The following is a 17,919-nucleotide window of genomic DNA, read 5'->3' on the forward strand; positions in this document are numbered from 1 at the left end:
ATTTATAAATTTTAGTAAAATATTGGTATTAAACATTATTTTGACTAGAACAAAAATTCCCATAATGGCTCCATTGAAGTCACATGTGCAGGACAGACTCCTATTGGCATAGTCCAAATGAGTCAGAAGGGGCAGTTTTGTGATTTCGTATAATCCTACCATATTTTGTTCAACAAAAGGAATGAGTTTGACATGATTATATAGATTAAGACTGTTATATGTTGTTACAACTAATTTTTGCATTTTTTTATGCTTTTGGCTTATTTAAGCATAACTATTCAACAACTATGGACATGCATTATGGCTATTAAGACCTCTTTACTTTTGAATACAATTTTAAGAGCTTGTCTTATATTTTCTTCTTGTTCTTGCCATGGGATGTGATTATTGATCTACTGTAGCTGATAGTTTCAAGTGTACCAAGCAAGGGTGGAGGGCCCCCATTCTAAGCTAAATACACTACAGTGTAATTTAGTGTACAATTGTGAATATTTTAGATTATTGTTTCCTTTATAATTTCTTGTGAATAATTTCTCAATAGATTCATATTATGCCATGCTCATTTATTTTTTTGAATGTTTTCCTTTTAGTAATTGGTTTAATTAAGGAAGGTCAACCAAGGCTTCTAAGTTAGATCCTCTTCCTTCTTGATTAAGAACTGAACTGGAAATTTTGTTTATGCATTTAATCTTTACTGCTTTCTTAATTTGGTTATTATTTCATTTCAGTAATTGGTTTAAGTACGAAAGGTCAACCAAGGCATCTAAGTTAGATTCTCTTCCTTCTGGATTAAGAAGAGAACTGGAAATTATGTCTTTGATGCATTCTTGATTTTGTTATGTTATGCTTTATGGTGGAATTATTCTTGTTGGAATAAGGATAATGAGGAAGGACGACCATGACCTCTAAGTTAGAGTCTCTTCCTCATTGGCTATGCTCTAAAAAGACTCATTGCACTCTTGCTTCTAGATTAAAATATCAATGTTTTATTTTCAGTAATTTTATATTTGTAATATGGATTTCCATTATTTCGATCTAAGCAACTACTTCCTACACTAGTTTAATCTAAGATTTCATATATTTTGGTTTTCTTCGAAGCTTACCAAACCGGATTGATAAGTAAAATAGATGCTCTAATTCAACTCCATAAACTAGACTGACAACCACCTCTTATTTAACATAATAATTCATTAAAACACCCTTAATCCAACACCCTTTAACTCATCTCACCCATATTTTTCACCGCTTCCTCCTCCTTTTCTTGCCCTACTCCTCTAACCACCTCTCATCATCCTCACATTAGAAACAAGTTCTAGAGCCCACACTTAAGGGGAGGAGGGAAACAAGATAGCCCATCGCTATGAGGAGTACAATAACAATTAATAGTAGGAGGAACATGGTGGCATGAGGATGAGGAGGAACAATAGGGAAAGAGGAGTTGATAGAAGGGTTCATTCCTTTAGGAAAGGGGAGGGGATGAAAGCATGGGATGGTTTCATATTTTTCATCCTCCATTAAAATCATCACTAAGGGGAAAAAGGGTAAAATACAATAACAAGATGACGAAGAAAATGGGAAAGGAAACTTTGGAAGCAAGTGGAAGGGAATAGGTAAGGGGAGGGAAGGGATAAGGGAAGTGAAAGAAGAGGGAATGGTGGTGAAATTATAGGTAACTACCTTACCCATTCTTGCATTTTTTTCAAATAATTTTTCTATATTTTTAGTTATAAATATGTTTTATTGTCTTTCTTGTTTTTTCTTTTCTTTAGTGTTTATATATATATATATATATATATATATATATATATATATAGATATTCTTTTTTTCTTTTATGTTTTTGTTTATTTATTTAGTCTTATTTTAAATTTCTCTTATTTTCATTATATTAAATGTATGTTTTCCTGAGTTTATATTACTCATTTATTTCTTTATTTTAATCTTTAAATAAAACGAGATAGAGGAGTCATGCTAAATAGGGTGATTATCTACCTCTTTTACTATAATTTTTTTTTTTTTTTTTTTTTTTTTTTTTTTTATAACTTTTTCTAGTCATAGTCTTTTGAACAATTTTACTCAAAATTCAATTAAAAATTTAGAAGGATAGCCACAATTCTAAAGCTTAGTAGGTAGGATCATATTATCCAAGGAATTTCTCATTTTTGGAAGTGTTCAATCAACTTATCAGTTTAACAATGTAATTCAGACATTGTAAAATTTTATTTTCATCAACAATTGCATAGCCATATTTTACTAGTAGGAAAAAAAAGATGGAAGACAAAAGAAAAACTTAGACTTGTTTATTCTTTACATTCTATTTCTATCTATATGTTTTTTAGATATGTATACTTTTAAATTCCTTTGTTTAAGATTTTAAAAAATTTCGTTATGCTTTCAAATTGTTTTAAATATTTCATTATATTTTTATTTGGAATAAGATGGAGTGTTATGAAACTAACTCACAAAAAGATAGAAAAGATAGATCAATGCCTTAGAATTCAACCTCTTCGAGGGCGAAAACTCCTTTACATTGCGCAAATGAATAATTCTTGGATGATACAAATGACAAGACCTCCTTTCTATATATAGTAGTCTAAGGGGCCATAATATAATCAGAGCCGACATAACAATAATAATGTAAGGGCACAATAATAACAATAGTGGGCTTCTATGGGGCACAATAGTAACAATAGGGGGATTACATGGGTACAAAAATATAATAAGGGGGTTGTACTAATAACAATAAGGGGTTACACTAGTACTATAGGGGCCTAAAATGCCCCTCTCCTTCAAAAAGTGTTGTCCTCAACACTTGAGTAGTTCTTGATGCTTCTGTATAAAAATCTTGTCCTCCCATGTGGAATCTTCAGTGGGAAATTTCTTCCACTTGATGAGATAAGTTGAAATTGATCGATTTCGTAGCTGTCAGGTTCTTGTTTCTGTGACTGCTCCAGGTTCTAATATGATTTTTCCTTCCTCTTCAAGTGCTGGCAATATTGTTTGAATTGGGATCTTCTGTAACTTTTGAATGAGTGGCCACACTTCTTCGTCCTTTTTCCATTCACCCCTTGCTTCATTTATCCAATCTGGTTGGATAATAGAAATAGCACAAAACAATGCTTCCACATCCTCATCGCTTCTTGAGAGTGCATCTGTAACAAAGTTTTGCTTCTCTTTTCTATAGATGATGTCAAAGTCATAACCCAACATATTTGTGACTGATTTTTTTTGTTCTTCAAAAGATAATATTTGTTCTAAAAAGTATTTAAGACTATCATGATCCATTTTTACCTTGAAGTGTCTTCCCATTGGGTAAGGTTGCCATTTATTAAGTGCATGTAGTATTGCCAACATTTCCTTCTCATAAATAGGTTGCTTGATATGTAGCCGTAAAAATACCCAATCAACTACATAAAAACATTTTTCACTGCGATGTTGATCTACCTGTTGTTTCATTCGATTCTGCACCAAAGTGGTGTTATCCTTTAAAATTTGGAGAACATGTTGTTGATGCTCGATGTGATCTTTCACTGCTTGAACCTTTTTCTTCTCGATATGTCCTTTTGTCTTTAGAGTTTGAGGAGTGGTAATTTCTTCCAATGCTTTACAAGATATGGTCTGATTCATTTCTTGATGCTCGATGTGATCTTTCACTTCTTGAACATTTTTCTTCTTGATGTGTCCTTCTATCTTGATAGTTTGAGGAATGGTAATTCCGGCCAATGCATTATAACATATGGTTGGATTCATTTCTTCTTTATCGATGTGATCTTTCACTTCTTCAACCTTTTTCTTCTTGATATGTCCTTCTATATTGAGAGTTTGAGGAGTGGTAATTCTTTCCAATGCTTTACAAGATATGGTTGGATTCATTTCTTCCTTCTCTGGGGTTAGTTCCTGGTATATATCCTCTTCTTTTGATGCTTCTTGATCCTTTTCACCCTCCTCTTCATAATCTATGCAAAATAATTTCTTCTCAGCACACTTACGACCTTTAGTGCATTTGCTATCACAATTGTAACAAAGCCCTTTTTCTCTTTTTTCTCCCAATTGTTGTGCTGTCACCCTTGTAGGTTGTGGAAGGCTAGTAGAAACAACACTTCCATGTTTATAGTTGTGAGGGGTATAATTCCTTGTTTCCATAATTTTTCTTTCCACTTTTCTTACCAACCTAAATGCCTTCTGCAATGAATGAGGTTCCCAAAAACGAACCTCATGTTGAATGTTATCCTTTAAAGTCCCTATTGAGACATCAATCCTTTGCTTCTTTGAAATATCATTTTCCCTTATATTCAATTTTTGAAAGTCCTCAATGTTCTCTTCCATTGAACACTTTTGTTTTAGATGTATCAATTGGCTAAAGAAGGTGTTTATCTTTGTATCCTCATAATGTGCTTTCATTTCCTCGGTGAAAATTGACCACGTGACAAGTGGTTTATGAGAACAAAGCCCATTATACCATAAAAATTGATTCGGTTCTAAATAATTAGATGTAATACATACCTTTTGTAATAGTGGTACACAATGTAGATCAAAATATTTCTCCATTTGTAGTATCCAATTTACCGGGTCCTTGGCATCAAACTTCCTCTTCTCGCTTTTTCTTGATTTTAGGAGCTCGATCTTAAAATGACTATATTTCTGTAATTTTAGATCTTCTAGTTTTGAAATCACGACCTACAATAGTCCTATGCATTCTCTTTCCAATGCCACAAGTTTGATCAAAATTGGATTCTCCAAGAAAGAGTTATGCACAATCTCCTAAGATGACCTTCTTATACACCTTTTTAGAATAGCGAACTTGTATGACGTGCCATGTCTCACTATTTTTACCTTCAAATCTAAAAAATATGCACAAAAGACTACATTCTATACCCTTTTTGTAACTTCTGACGAAATTTCAATCTGATGCTCAAAGCGAATGTTATGACAATTTTCCCAAGGTCACCTTTTTAAGATGTAATTCGGGAGTCTACAATAACCTTAACTTCCTCAGATCATATATCTGAAAATGTAGCGAGACAAGATCTAAAATTTGGACCTGAGGTTCAGACTAATTTTCTCTGAAATGGGTTTTTGTTTGACCTTCTGAAACATCATAGCGAAAATGTTATAGTGAAAATTCCACGATGACCTGTTTTAGATGAAATTTTGGAGCTTGCAAAAACTATGATTTCCTCAGATCATATCTTCGAAAATATAGCCAGACAAGCTCTAAAATTTGAACTCGAGGTTCAGCAAGATTTCGTCTCAAATGGATTTTATTTTTAGCTTCTGAAATGTCGCAAAAATAATGTTATAGAAAAAATTCCACGATGGCCTATTTGGAGCAGTAAAAACCCTAGAATCCAAAGCTCTGATACCAAATGTTATGAAACCAGCTCGCAAAAAGATATAAAAGATAGAGCAATGCCTTAGAATTCAGCCTCTTCGAGGTGGAAACCTCCTTTACATTACACAAATTAACAATTCTTGGATGATACAAATGACAAGACCTACTTTCTAGATATAGGAGTCTAAGAGTTCATAATATAATCAAAGCCGACATAACAATAATAATGTAAGGGCACAATAATAAAAATAGTGGGATTCTATGGGACACAATAGTAACAATATGGGGACTACATGGGTACAACAATATAATAAGGGGGTTGTACTAATAACAATAAGGGGTTACACTAGTAGTATAGGGGCCTAACAGTCGCCCTTATCAATATAAATTATAAGTATACATGTATTTATTTTATTTTTTCGAATGTTTTCTACTCTTACCACTCAAAAGAGTAAACATTTTAAAGTTTATTTCATGTATTTTCTTGCATTAGTTAAGTCATTCTATGTAAGGGTCTATATGATGTAATTTTAAGAACTTCAAAAGAATGGAAAGACATATAACTGAACCAATCAACTCTTTAAGTTAATGATAAATTTTAATTTTTTTTAATGAAGGAATCGTTCATTAAGGTTGTGGTTTCAAATATGTTAGCAATTTTAAGTGGCAAAAATGGTTGCAATGGCACATGTGGTTAAAGGCATGGCTTCAAATAAGTTTGTTTTAACATTGAAAAAAAAATGTTATTAATATTGTTATGTTTTATTTTAATGTTTTTTTTGGAAACATTACAATATTGTAAGGAAATGGCCATAAAATTTTGTAATTTCTGATAAATAAGGTGTTACTAGTAACATTATGTTTTGACTCAATATTTTGTCTTTATTCTATCAGCTAAAAAAATAAGTTTAATGATGAAGATGATTTAATTATACAATATATTAACTTTGTGTCTCTGAGGATAATTCAGGTTTCATTCTCTCTTTGAAACATTATAAATATACAATTGGATGTTTTATATAATAAAGGATAGAAAAACCCATATACTTCTTGTTGTTCATAGCACAACAAACAAATTGTAGATTATGAAAAAAATACATATAATTGCACCATTTGATGTGTAACAACCTCTAGTTGATTTTCGATGTAAATAGAATAAGTCCAAGGTCATGGAACACATATTATAAGCTAAATGGTAGGTAAACATTATAGTGGGCTGTCACTTGTGGATTAATAATGGCTATGGAAATTGATAAATACAAAGAAGTAATAAATGACATTTAATAATGAAAATGAAGGAAAATAGCAGAAAATGAAGGCGAAGAGACGTAAATTTGCATGGAAGGGATTAGATGAAAAATGAAGGAAAATAAATAAAAATGAGACATCGATGATAAAAAGGCATCAAAGAAAAAATTGATAGCTTTTTGCTTAGGTTTTTCCAATGTAGCATTCGGATCTCTTACACTCTTGCACACTTAGAGTATTCTTGGACCACTCTAGCATTCACATGGATTGGAGATAGAAAGCAAAGCAAAGCAAGGAAATGCAAGGAGATAATTGGATCAATAGTTACAATAAGCTTACTTTGCAGGTAACAGGTTGCATGTGTGATATCCTTTTTTATTTTCGGATGCATGGTATATGCATGTGGGTTCTTGGTTATGTGTTCTCATTGGCATGGATATTTTCCTGGATTGATAGTGGTTTCAACCTTGCCTTGCCATTTCCTAGATAGCCATTGTGTAATGAATTCCCCATTTGGTTTTTCATATTGGTTCTTAGGTTTCCTATGGCCGTGGGTTGGAACAAACACTCTGGAGCTCTGGAAAAAAATTTGGCTCCTTGGATTCTATGGGTCGAGTTAATAGTCCTTGGAGCCTCCGAGTTGCGAAAATTGCTCTAGAGCGCTGAAAGAGCTTGGGTTCCCTAGAGTTTGTGGGTTGAGTTACTAGTTCCTAGAGCCCTGAAAAACTTAGATAGAGACTAATCTTGTTGATGCTAGCGATTGCTGGACCATAGAGGTGAAATCATTGTAGTTGAGGGTTGATGTGGTGTGGCCTCTAGAAGTCTTCGATGATTTTATTGTGGTTTAACCCTTATGATCCCACATTCATGCTTGGAATATGGCGTGGGGGTGATTAGCTGAAATATAGATTTGGGTCAACCAAATATATGGTCGGGTGGTATGTTGAAGTCCCTAACTTGGTTGGCATTTTCAAATGTTAATATGAGCTATTTTCCTGTTTTGATCTATGAGGACTTGTACTAGCTGCTATGGCGATCTTACAGTTGATTTTTCATAGTTTCTATTTTGGCTATATGTTGCTTATATCCCTGGTTTGATGATTTTCTCAAGATATGGCTCATGTTCATGATTTGATAAATTACTTGATGGTTGATGAATGCATGAGCTAACAAGTGTTATTGTAGCTAGCTTGAGAGGGCATTGAGCTTGCTTGTTGATTCTCAAATGAAGTTAAGAGGTTTATGATGAAATATGCATGCATGACCCATAACTTATATGTATGTCATGTGTTTGAAATATTTTCTATCTTGGATTAAGCATGTATTGGTCAAGATGTGGCTCAAGTTCTAATTTTTTACCATTTTTATCCTTATTGACATGATTCTAGAAAGTTACAGGTAATTCTGCATAGTGAGATGGAGGATTTCAAGAAAAAGTGGCATAAATCTGATGATCACATGCTATGATCTAAGGAATTTAGGTCATAATTGCATGAAGACAAGCCTATAGGTGAAATTATAACCTCCTAACCACATGCACAAAGTGTCAAGGGTGTGGCTAGAGATTTTTTCTTGTGAAAAAGAGTTACATCTCAGGGCTAATCACCTGGGTGGTTTGTAGGCTCCTGTGTGGTTTGTTGTCCCTGAGGGATGGTTGTAAGTTGTCATATACTGAATCACACTTCCATAAATAGAACTTTCATATCAGGTCATATCATAGTTAAACTCAGCTCATGTTTAACCCAGAGAGCTTGTGAAAGTGGGTAAATGTGGGGTGGCCTATTACAGGGTGGTATCAGAGAAAGGTTACAACACTAGACCTCGTGGTAGATGAAATTGTTATGCATGGATGTCATTTTTTTATGTGTTCATCATGCATTCATGTAGGTTACTTCTTGTTATGATATGAATATTTATGTATGATGTTGATATGTCGATGTCATTATGTGTGTCTATATATATATATATATATATATATATATATATATATATATATATATATATATTTGTTTGTGTATGTATCATGCTAATCTAAATTGACTGTGCAGAAGAGATAGCCTCCCCTGAAATACATTGAGGTATTATTTTTATTATGTTTATATTTGGTTTACCTAACATGACATGTTTGCAAGAAATAGAAGATTAGAGATGAAGAGAAAAATGGTAGACTATAGTTTGCATGACTCCCCTTATAGATTTGTTGTCAATTCAATGGAATGGGATATGCCAGTTGAGTACCAAGGAGAAGAGAAATCTCTTGATATGGTGAATATGTCAAGAAGTTTAAAGCACAAAAAAAAAGTTGTAAGGCAGATAATAGCAGGTTGATCGAGGCACAGGAAAGGCTTTCCAAATCTTGGAAAAAGAAAGTGGAAGTTAATGCAAACATCCTTCAAAGTATTTTAGATTTACATAAGTAGGGACAACTAAGGATCTATCGTGGATAGGAGGAAAAGACTAATGGGGCACATGGTGTCAAGTCTTTATTAGGATACAGGTTGGGCAAAGATGATACAATCAGAGGTGGTGGATATTTGAATACACCTAATAGGTGGGCTAGCTCTCATGGATTTTATTCTAGTTCCTGCCTTGAGATACATCATCATCATCACTACTAGCATCCTTATAAGAGAGGTGAGAAGAAATACTTTCAAGATGAGTTCAGACAATCCAAACATCCTACTTTTGATGGAGTTGTCAACAAATAAGAATATCTAGAAGCATGTCTACTTGGGATGAAGAAGTTATTTAGGTTGCATGATTATTTAGGGAGTACAAAAGCTAAGATAGTGATCTTCAGTCTCAAGGGAAAATATGTTATCTGGTGGGAAGATGTGATGTGTGTCAAAGGCATCAAGGTAGAGGATCTTAGTTGGCATGAGTTTAAGAGACTCTTCAGGAAGAATTACTTGTATGAGAGATATTATGACAAAAAGGCCAAGTAATTATATGATTTAAAGGTGGGTTCTATGATAAATGAAGAGTATATGACTACCTTTCTAGAGCTATTGAGGTATGTGCCTTATCTTAAGGATGAGATGAAAAAGGTCCAAAGGGTCATCAATGGAATGCCATTAGAATTCAAGGATTAGATTGAGTATAATGAGCCTCACACATTGGAGGAAATCATTGGGAAGCTAAAGCATTGTTATGAGAAGTCTAAGTGCAAGTCTCAGTGTAAGCAGGATTGGAAAGGTAATGAGAAGATGAAAGGAAAGTGGGCTAATAAGAAGGGAAGACCTTAGCATGTAAGTGAAAAGGACAACATAGAGCCTCATAAGTTCAATAAAATTGACAAAGGACATGGATTTGAGCCTGAGGAGAAGAATAAGGGCGATGGTTGGAAGGCTTTGAGATGTTGCACTTGTGGTGGATAACATTATCAGAGTGAGTGCCTATCACACCAGGGTGGAAAAACTCATATTTAGAGTGCTCAAAAGGCACAAATAGTTGGAGATATTGGGAAGAATATCCTTTGGATTTATGAAACAATGGATAACAAGCATGTTCATCATCATGCATCCATTATTGATATGGAAGGCAAGTTTCATGATCAAGTTGTTTCCATTTTTATTGAACTTGGATCTATTTATAGTTATATCAGTCTTAACCTACTAGATAAGTGTTTCTTGAATAGATAAGTGCATGTAGAATGTTGGTTGGTGCAGTTAGCTATAGGGACCATGAGAAGACTTCATCATTGGGTGAGATCTTCTGCATTTGAGCTAAATGGTATGCCTACATCAGCACATTTAAATGTGTTTCGTTCGTTATCATAGAATATGAATTTCAGCATGGATTGGTTGTTCATTAGTAGGACCATGGTAGACTATTATGATAAGGATATTGAGTATGTGAATGACGATGGAGAAAGGAAAATTTTGCAGAGAAATATTAAGCCTATATCAGTGAGAATGGTAACAACTATGTAGGAGAATCACATTTACTAGAAGGGATATGTATTGTTTGTAGTACATAATTCCAGTGAAAATGGGAAGGATTTTGAGGATGATGAGGTCATGAAGAGGAATCCTATTTTGGAGCAGTTTTAGTATGTGTTTCCTATATATATTCCAGAGTTTCCTCCTCATAGGTAAGTGTACAATTTTATTGAGTTGAAGTTGGGTGAAACACCAACATCTAGGGCACTATATAGGATGAGCACTCTCATGTTGGTGGCATGGAAGTTGCAACTTACAAAGACGATTGATAAGAGATACCTAAGGCCAATTGTGTTGCCTTGGGGTGCACCAATATTGTTTGTAAAGAAAAAGGATGGTACTCTTAGACTGTGCATTTATTAAAGGAAGTTGAATAAGGTGACTATCAAGAAAATGTATCCATTGCCATAGATTGATGACTTATTTGATTAGTTGAAGGGAGAAACAATGTTCTCGAAGATTGATTTGAGATCAAGAAATCATTAGGTGCGCATCAAAGAAGAGGAAACTTACAAAACTGAATTTCATATAAGGTATCGACATTATGAATTTGTGTCGGTTCGTTTTTGTCTTACCAATTTTCTAGCAAATTGGATTTGTTTGGTGAGAAGTGTGTTGTGTCCTTACCCGAACAAGTTTGTGATAATGTTTATTGATGATATATTAATATATTCAAAGAATGAGGAGGAGAATGTAGAGAACCTAGAAACAATGTTGATATTGTTGAGAGAGCATTAGTTGTATGCGAAGCTTAGCAAGTGTAGTTTCTTTTAGTCTCAGATTCAGTACCTGACACATGTCTTTTCTAAGGAGGGGATATCAGTGGACCAGGAAATGATAAAATATGTCATGGAGTGGGCAAATCCTAGGAATGTCGATGAGGTCAGATCATTCACAGGACTAGGAGGTTATTATACGAAGTTAATCAGAAACTTCTCATAGATTGTCTATCCCATTACATCTTTGCAAAGAAAATGGAAGAAGCTCCAGCAAGGAGTGTGCAACTAGTTTTGAGCAATTGAAGCATTTTCTTACAAATGCTCTAGTTTTGAAGATTACAGATCCTGATAAGGAGTTCATGGTATGTATGAATGCTTGCAAGGAAGAACACATGGTATGCTCTGAGTCAAGGAAGTTGAATCAGCACAACTAGAACTGTGACTGATGATCTTGAGTTGGAAACTATCATTCATGCCTTGAAGATGTGGAGGCATTATGTTCTTGGAAGGAGGTTTATTCTGATCAATGTTCATAGAATTAAAGGAAATTTCAGCCTAAAAGTGGCCTCCTAAGAAAAAATAATAAAATAATGGGAAAATAATAGAATAAGAATTATAAATTCTTGAGGGAAAAGAAAAAAATTATTTTTTTAATTCTATTTTTAGCTTATCTCCTTATAAGTTTACTCATATTTAAAGTGTAGATACTTGGATGCATAATTAAATTCTTCATTATGCATACTTTTGGGAAGACCCACATTGATAAGAATTTGAGGCACATTAAATAAGTGTGTTCAACACATTTTTTAAATGTATCTTCAATTTTGTATCAATGTGGATCTTCTCAAAAGTATGAATATTGAGTACTTGTTAGATGAAAAAATTAATTCTGCATCCAACGATTCTCTACACTGGCAATTTGATTAAACGTACAAGGAGATAATCTAAATACACAATTAAAAGTACTTTTTTTTTCCTTCAAAATATTTACATATACCTCTTTTTAAATTTAAAGGATTTTGATTAGTTTACATATTACGTACATGAAAATTTCATGTGAAATTTTAGGTTGAAATTTCCTCTAATGTGAGTTGAGGTACTTATTTTACCAAGCTAATTTGGATATTTCTTGGAGCACTCTTGGAGAGTGTGGCATACTTGGATTTTTGGAGCAAGAAGTCAAAGGAAGAGTAGGAAAGTGCAAGAGGACATCCAGATCAAAATCTACTAATGGGTTTTGCTTGCAGGTACGAGTTTCATGTATGTTTTCCTCACTAGTTTTCGCATGCATGGCATATGCATGTGGTATGTTAGTCATGATCTGTCATTGGCATGGAGGATGGTTGGGATTGATAGTGGCTTTTCCTAGCCTTTCCATTTCCTAGATAGACATGGTGATCATGGATTTATTTCCTTGTGTTGTTTTGGGTTGGTTCTCGTCTTTCTTTAGCTTGGTTTGAGTTACTAGTTCCTAGAGCCTTGGTTGGAAAAATGCCCTAGAGCCCTGTATCAGCTTGGGTTGAGTTACTAGTTCTGAAGCCTTGGTTGGATAAACACTTTGGATCCCTTGGTGGGTTGAGTTACTAGTCCTGGAGCCTTTGTTGGATAAACACTGTAGATCCATGTATAAGTTGTGGGTTGAGTTACTAGCCTTGTAGCCTTGGTTGAAACAAACACTCTAGAGCCTCGGAAGGCTTGGATAGAGACTAATCTGATGATGGTTTTGTGATGTCCGACGATGAGGTGGAATCACATTTTTATGGGTTGAGTTCATTTTCCTCTGGAAGCCCTAGATGGTTCTGTATTGATGTGTTCTATGAGATCCCACATTCATGCTTAGAATATGGCACGAGGGTGAATGGATGAAGAGATATTTGGCTAAGCAATTCTATGGTTGAGTGGAATGTGGAAGTCCCGTCCTGGGTTTGGATTTTTCATCATCAATATGAGGTTACTTCTCCTTGTATTTATATGATTATTATACTGGTTTATATGTGGGTTATATGGATGTGATTTCCTTGTTATTTCTGTTACTGTTATGCTAGTTATGTATATGTTTTATATCAGTAGCTATGTTGGCACTCATCATGTTTTTACTTGTAAATGAATGAACAATGTATCTATGAACTAATGAATGAAATGGAAGCTAATGTGTTAAGGAATCAATTGTTTTAGAGATTCTCAGCTAAGTATGAGACCCCTATTCTTAGATCTATTATTTACACTTGTAGGTTACATATTTGTGATATGGTTGACGAAATCCATGTCATGGTTAATAGGGGTCCAATCAAGGTCTTCTTCAAGTAACTGAATTTTTACTGTCATTTCCCTGTTATCTTACTGTTCTGAAGGTGTCATTCAAGTTTGGGCAGTGACCTCAGCTTTGGGCCTGAAAAAGTGGCTCAAATCCCAGTGACCCTGACACAAAACTGAGAAAAATAGTCCCTGGATGCTGATAGGCCTTGTCATGAGAGTGTCCAGAGCCTCCTAGACGCTAGCAGGCCTATAGCATGGGAGCATCTGTGGTTCAAGTGGTCCAAAATCACAGTGGAACCTAGGGACTAGTTGGCAGAAAGGTTGCGATGGTTCCCAAGGGACCTAATGTTGACGTTGAAGGTATTTATGGTGTGTTTCTGTGTGTTCCACTTCCTTAGTGTGACTTAGGAAGTCGATTCATATCATATTCACCTCTCATCACATGATTACCCCGACTTTATGGTTACTTGGGTAGATGTGGGAGGAGGGTGTTACAGAGTGGTATCTTAGCATGGTTAATCCCTCAGACTAGATGGGTTGTTTGTGTTTTTCATGCATTAATGTTGGTTTCATTTGTGTCTCATATTCTTGTATTCCATGTGCATGTTGCATTGTTATGGTGTTGATCATGGTTATAGTGATGTCTCCATGTGGAAGTTCATGGTGTTGTTGTGGGATGCATCGTCATGAGTGTATGATTGGTTAAATGTCAGTATCTGTCTCCTACATGTATCATTATTATATTCTTGGTTACATGTATCATTCTTGTAGGCTCGGTTACAAGTATTGTTCGTGTATGCTTGACTATATATGTTTATACGTGTCCAGGGGATTAGAAATTTCTTCTGCATGTTAATGTTTGCATGTGGTCAATAGTACAGTGATGTAATGGTGGTTGTCATGCATGAGGTCATGGTATGCGTTGTTGATAAGGTCATGCATTATTAAGAAACAATCTCACAAATAGATAGAAAACATAGATCAATGACTTCAGAATCAGCCTCTTCGAGAGGGCAACCTCCTTTACATTACACAAATGAACAATTTTTGGATGATACAAATGACAAAACCTCCTTTCTATATATATGAGTCTAAGGGGTCACAATATAATCAAGCCGAAATAACAATAATAATATAAGGGCACAACAATAAGAATAGTTGGCTTCTATGGTGCACAATAATAACAGTATGGGGACAATAGGGGCACAACAATAACAATAAGGGCTACAATGACAATAGTAATGGGGGAATCACCAATATTATAGGGACCTGACATGCCACTCTTCTCCAAAAAAGTGTTGTTCTCAACGCTTTAGTAGTTATGGATTCTTCTATATAAAATTCTCATCCTCCCATGTGGAATATTCAACAGGTAAGTTCTTCCACTTGACGAAATACTCTGAAATTGATTGATTTCATAGCTGTTGAGTTCTTGTTTCTGTGACTGCTTCAGGTTCCAATATGATTTTCCTTCCTTGTAAAGTTCTAGTAATATTGTTTGAACTGGGAGCTTGTCACCAATAACCTTCTTTAGGCATGAAACATGGAAAACTCGCTGCACTCGGGAAGTTGCAGGAAGCTCCAATTTGAATGCCATAGCACCAATCTTTTGTAACACCTTGTATGGACCATGATACATTGGTGATAATTTATTATCTTTCTTAGCTTTGTTGAGGGACATTTGTTTATATGGTTGTAGTTGTAGAAATACCCAATCACCTACATCAAAACTTCTTTCGCTGCGATGTTGATCTGCCTGTTGTTTCGTTCTATTATGTGTCAAATTTAGGTTATCGTTTAAGAGTTGGAGAACTTGTTGTTGATGCTCAATGTGATCTTCCACTGCTTGAACCTTATAATTTTCTCTTAAATATGATGTGTTGGATGGTGGGTGATATCGATAAAGTTCCATAAATGGGGTAATCTTTGTTGCAGTATGGAAGGAAGTGTTATACCACCATTCAGCCAGAGGCCACCATTGGAGCCACTGTGTCTATTTATCAAATATAAAGAAACAAAGATATCCTTCCAAACATTTGTTTACTATCTCATTTTTCCCATTAGATTGAGGATGATAAGATGAGCTATGAGCTAAATGAGTTCCGATACAAGAAAATAATTATGTCCAAAAATTTCCAGTGAAAATGGGATCTCTGTCGCTTGCAATACTCTTTGGGTTTCCATGTAGCTTTTGAGTTGTTTCCATAGATGAAGTAGAAACTGTATTGGCTTTAAATGGATGAGATAGTGCACAAAAGTGTGCATAATTGGTAAGCCTGTCAATTACCACCATGATGAGACTCTTTCTTTCGGACTTGGGTAAACCTGTCATAAAATCCATTGAAACCTCATCCCAACATTGACTTGGAATGGATAAAGGTTGTAATAGACCTAGGGTCTTAATTGTTTCAACTTTATTTTGTTACAAAACCAAACATTCCACCACAAACCTTTGAATATCAGATTTAAGGCCATCCCAAAAAATTTCCTTCCTAACCCTGTGGTAAGTTTTTAAAAAATCTCAAGTGCCCTTCTAAGGGAGAGGCTTGCAATTCCATAAGAATCTTTTGCTTGAGTTGGGAATTCTGACATAGGTATAAGCAATCTTTGTACCATAGCGAATCATTTTTCCAGCTAAATGTATTAGATGTACTGGGATCTTGTTGTAACTTATGAATGAGTGCCCACACTTCTTCATCGTTCTTCCATTCATCCCTTGCTTCGTTTATCCAATCTAGTTGGATAATAGAAATGGCACAAAGAAATGCTTCCACATCCTCATCCTTTCTTGAGAATGCATTTGCCACAACATTTTGCTTCCCTTTTTTGTAGATTATTTCAAAGTCATAACCCAACATCTTTGTGACCGATTTTTGCTACTCTTCTGAAGTTAATATTTGTTCTAGAACATATTTAAGACAATCATGATCCGTTTTTACCTTGAAGTGTCTTCCCATTAGGTAGGGTCACCATTTCTTAAATGCATGTAGTATTGCCACCATTTCCTTCTCATAAATAGCTTTATGTAAATACTTTCCTTTGATTGGGCAACTTTTGAAAGCAATGGGTCTTTCTTCTTGTATTAAACCAACACCAATTCCATTTCCTTAGTATAATATACCTAGTGGAGATAATATGGGTTACAAAGAGGGAGGCACCTAAGGGAATACTATAATAATGGGATGGGCCATAGTAATAAATAAGGTGGTTAACCCATATCATGTAAGGGACTGAAAGTAGTTAGCAATAATGTAATAAGCCCATGGTATTAGATAGATGGTATTGAGGGAACCATGGTAATGACCCATGGTATTGTATGTATGGGGCTTATATAGAGGCTATAGACTCCCCATTGAGAGATCTCAAGGATTATTGTATGAATAGGCATATGGCTTGTGGAGTATTCTCCTTCCTTAAGGAGTGAATGTATGGTGTTGCCCTACCTCAAGGGTTTGATTGATAAAGTGAAGCATTTATATATATATATTCAAATAATTTTATTTCTTGGGTTTATTTCTATTATCATATATTTTCAGATCAGATCTATAACAAATGGTATCAGAGCACTTTCTTGGGCAAAATGGAGTTTTTTTCTTTTTTTTTTGGAGGAATTTTTTAGGCGGCAAGGTTTTAGATCAGATATGTACATTATGGTGAAAAATATTCTTAATCCAATTGAATATTTGAGTTTTTGGTGAAAAAACACCCAATTTGAAAAAAAAATCAGCCGAATTGGAGTCCGGATAAGGGAGATATCATTGATTTAAAAATCAGCTGTGCTATAGACATTTTTCGGGGTGGCGAGTTTTCAGATCAGATCTATACGTTCTGATGAAAAATTTGCAGAATCTAACTACAGATCTGAGTTTTTGGTGAAAAAATACCCAACTTCAAAAAAAAAACAGTCGAATCGGTGTCTGGATGAGGGAGATATCACTGATTTAAAAACAACGCTTTTTTCATAATTTTTTTGTGACGGTGGGACAAGTGCAATGCGAATCTGAAATTCCAATGCCTAGATCGGGATTTCTATCACATGGGAAGAAGAAGAAGGGTTGTTCCATTTCAAAAAACAAGTCATAATAGGGATTCTGAGCAATATTGACTAAATTGTGGCTATTTCAAATTTTCACCAAGTGATTTTTTTTCAAAACACTCTTCATGGCGGTTCCAGATTTTACAGGAAACGATAATGGTCCTACTATTGAAGAACACATAAAAACAAAAAAGTCATTATGGGAAAAACATTGGAGATTTTGGGTAGTGGCTAAATTTAAATATGTGGCGGCCACATGGTGGGGATTACTTAACCAAAGGTAGTGTTCCAACCTGCCCGATGAAGAACTTGAAAAATTCCTTTTAAACAAATGGTCTCGTGCCGGAAAACAAGATAATGAGAAACATGTGGGGTTATTTCCTACTGGT

The sequence above is a fragment of the Pinus tabuliformis genome, chromosome Q (genome assembly GCF_031772625.1).
Source record: "Pinus tabuliformis cultivar Carrire ecotype Pingquan chromosome Q, CPIR1, whole genome shotgun sequence".
NCBI lineage: Eukaryota > Viridiplantae > Streptophyta > Pinopsida > Pinales > Pinaceae > Pinus > Pinus tabuliformis.